At 38.6% G+C, this 4039-nt stretch overlaps 1 non-coding gene across 1 annotated transcript; it reads right to left on the bottom strand.

Annotated features, from left to right (window-relative positions):
- Positions 1-3469: 3469 nt before the first annotated feature.
- Positions 3470-3544, bottom strand: Trnas-cga. Its single transcript has one exon. It is a non-coding gene; the product is annotated as a tRNA-Ser (tRNA).
- Between the last annotated feature and the right edge of the window lie 495 nt (positions 3545-4039).

The raw sequence follows: 4039 nt of genomic DNA, 5'->3' as shown, positions 1-4039 counted from the left end.
TTCAGAATAATAACCAAATTGTAATGGTAATTTACCTCACTGGTACATTTAATGTGTAGAGTTGCAAAATCATAGATTCTGTTTAACTGAACTGTTCTGTATTATTTCGACATATTATTTTAGACTGAAACAGAACTCCTAAGTTTCATTGTAGAACCTAAAATCTGATATTCTTCTCAGTCCTTCCAAGTTGACAGGCTTCAGAACATCTTTGAAAATTAAGTCAGTTATCAGTAGCCATCCATAGACGTTGCGGTTCGTTGCAAACTTAATGTAGATATAATATTCTGTGATCAATTGGTTTGCATAAAACCAGTTTATAATTCTACTCTAAATCACCAAATGAATTATTTTTGTGGACTTGATCACTTGCACTCACTTTTAAAGAACTTGACATCCCTGTTCAAAACGTCTCTGTTGTGACCAAAGCACTTTGTTCAATGTAATAAGTTATATGTCACATACCAAAGATCAATATACTCAACAACATTGTTTACAGTTCGTCACAGTTCGCAAATTAGAATGTTCTTACTATTGGCTTTTGAATGTTGATTGTCTTTTCAGTTCATAAATAAAGAAATTCCTTTCAAAGTCTCTCACTAATAGGCTTGTGGGTTATTAATCAGTTTCCAGTAAATCGAACAAGTACTTTTTTCTTGCCGATGTAGAGGTACTAATCTACTCAAAAGATGTACTCGACACAAATTAACAAAGACACACCTTTTTTTAATGACAGAGTGATACGTGTTGCTTAGATCACTACATGTGAAAGACTTTTTCAAGATTGATTTAACACTGGTAGATAATCTTTTTTGAACATTTTGTTACTTACATTCAGCATAGTAGTTACTGCCGTTATTGACAACGAAGCCCAGCTTGACCCTACGACACCCTACGATCAGTGACACGCTCTGTCAATCACTGCATTGGCATAACACTACTGTTACACATTGCCAGGAACATACAAAAATAAGAAAACATTTTTTGTATACACATCACGTACAATGTACGTGAACGAACTTTTAAGTTTTTACTGACTGGGCGTCCCTTAAGCGGAAATGAAGGACGGTGCTACTTCTTAAAATCAGGAGCACTACATAACCTCATCCTAAAGTGTGCGACCTCATGTTTCTTGTTCGAAACATTTATGGGTTTAATAGTAACATAACATTTGTACATTTGTTATTTATATATAAAATATTGATTAATATCTAACACAAACTGACTTTTCTCCCAGAGAGGGATAACTGAATTTTACTAGTCGTCTTTAAAGTTTTCCTTTCAGAAAGTATTATTTAGTTAGTTAGTTATTGTTGCATATTCCGCGGTTCATTTTGCACTGTAGATGGTAGTTATGTGGAACGAGTCATTTTACATTCACATCTCAAATTAATTTGTACATAAGATTACATATGAACATAACTAAGTTTTTTGTTTTTTACGTTTTATTACAAAAAGAGAAAAGGTATACAGATGAGAGCTAGTAATTCCTACTCACAATTTTTTACACATCTACATCTACATCTACATCTACATACATACTCCGCAATCCACCATACGGTGCGTGGAGGAGGGTACCTCGTACCACAACCAGCATCTTCTCTCCCTGTTCCACTCCCAAACAGAACGAGGGAAAAATGACTGCTTATATGCCTCTATGCGAGCCCTAATCTCTCTTATCCTATCTTTGTGGTCTTTCCGCGAAATATAAGCTGGCGGGAGTAAAATTGTACTGCAGCCAGCCTAAAATGCTGGTTCTCTAAATTTCCTCACTAGCGATTCAGGAAAAGAACGCCTCCTTTCCTCTAGAGACTCCCACCCGAGTTCCTGAAGCATTTCCGTAGCACTCGCGTGATGATCAAACCCACCGGTAACAAATCTAGCACCCCGCCTCTGAATTGCTTCTATGTCCTCCCTCAATCAGACCTGATAGGGATCCCAAACGCTCGAGCAGTACTCAAGAATAGGTCGTATTAGTGTTTTATAAGCGGTCTCCTTTACAGATGAACCACATCTTCCCAAAATTCTACCAATGAAGACGACTATCTGCCTTCCCCGCAACTCCCATTACATGCTTGTCCCACTTCATATCGCTCTGCAATGTTACGCCCAAATATTTAATCGACGTGACTGTGTCAAGCGCTACACTACCAATGGAGTATTCAAACATTACGGGATTCTTTTTCCTATTCATCTGCATTAATTTACATTTATCTATGTTTAGAGTTAGCTGCCATTCTTTACACCAATCACAAATCCTGTCCAAGTCATCCTGTATCCTCCTACAGTCACTCAACGACAACACCTTCTTGTACACCACAGTATCATCAGCAAACAGCCGCACATTGCTATCCACCCTTTCCAAAAGATCATTTATGTAGATAGAAAACAACAGCGGACCTACCACACTTCCCTAGGGCACTCCAGATGATACACTCACCTCCGATGAACACTCGCCATCGAGGACACATTACAGTAATAGAAATGATTCTACGGAAGAGGAGTTGTCAAGGTGAAACTTTCTGAGTATGTTTTCAAATTATGCTTTATATCACTGGGTAAGTGATCAAATATTTTTGTTGCAGCATTTTGAATGCCTTTTTGTGCTAAAGACAACCTTAATGTGGAGTAATGAATGCCATTTTTCCTTCTGGTATTGTAATTATGTACATAATTGTTTCTTTTGAACTGTAATGGATTATTTACAACTAACCTCATGAGGAAATAAATATACTGTGAAGCTGGAGTCAGAGTGCGCAACCCCTGAAATACATGTGTACAACATGTTGGTGAGCGAGCACCACATATTATACGTACAACACGTTTTTGCACACTGAGGACTTTCTTTCTTAAAAATCAGATACTTCAGAACATTACTCCATATAACGTTATTGAAAGAAAATATGCAAAAATATATCAAGTTACTGATTTCTCTCTCCCCAAAATTTGCAGTGACTCTAAACGCCAATGCGGCCGAACTAAGCTGTTTTCCAAATCGTGTTTTTTCCAATTTAAATTCTCATCAATATGAATCCCTATACATGTAGAAGTTTCCACCCTATTTATTATTTCCGCAGCGCGTGTTACATTTATCATTGGTGTAGTACTCCCAGATGTGTGGAAATGAATGTGTTGTGTCTTTTTAAAATTGCGTTTAGATCATTCGCAGAAAACTAATCAATGTAGCTTTTAAGAACTTTGTTTACCATTTCTTCTGTTTCTGTATATATCCTGGGACTGATTGTAATACTAGTGTCGTCTGAAAAAAGGACTAACTCTGCTTGTTGTATATTAGATGGAAGATCGCTTACATACATGAGGAACAGTAGTGGACCTAAGATTGAACGTGGGGAACCAAATACGTGATTTCTCCCCAGTGAGAATTATGTCATTGGACCATATTAGAATGAGATTTTCACTCTGCAGCGGAGTGTGCGCTGATATGAAACTTCCTGGCAGATTAAAACTGTGTTCCCGACCGAGACTCGAACTCGGGACCTTTGCCTTTCGCGGGCAAGTGCTCTACCAACTGAGCTACCGAAGCACGACTCACGCCCGGTACTCACAGCTTTACTTCTGCCAGTACCTCGTCTCCTACCTTCCAAACTTTACAGAAGCTCTCCTGCGAAACCTGCAGAACTAGCACTCCTGAAAGAAGCTTCTGTAAAGTTTGGAAGGTAGGAGACGAGGTACTGGCAGAAGTAAAGCTGTGAGTACCGGGCGTGAGTCGTGCTTCGGTAGCTCAGTTGGTAGAGCACTTGCCCGCGAAAGCCAAAGGTCCCGAGTTCGAGTCTCGGTCGGGCACACAGTTTTAATCTGCCAGGAAGTTTCATTGGACCATATTGTTTGAATTTCTACGGAAAACTTTCTGCGCTCTCTTGGTTAGATATGACATTATCCATTGGTTGGATGTACCATGAGTCAAATGAAACGTCAATTTGTCTTGGAAAATACTGTGTTTCACATAGTCAAATGCCTTATGGAGGTCGCAGAAAATACCAGATGGCGCTATTATATTATTTAATACTTGTAAAATCTG

The sequence above is a fragment of the Schistocerca americana genome, chromosome 3, assembly GCF_021461395.2.
Source record: "Schistocerca americana isolate TAMUIC-IGC-003095 chromosome 3, iqSchAmer2.1, whole genome shotgun sequence".
Lineage (NCBI taxonomy): Eukaryota > Metazoa > Arthropoda > Insecta > Orthoptera > Acrididae > Schistocerca > Schistocerca americana.
Note: the sequence above shows the minus strand (reverse complement) of the source record. Positions and strands in the feature narration are given on the sequence as shown.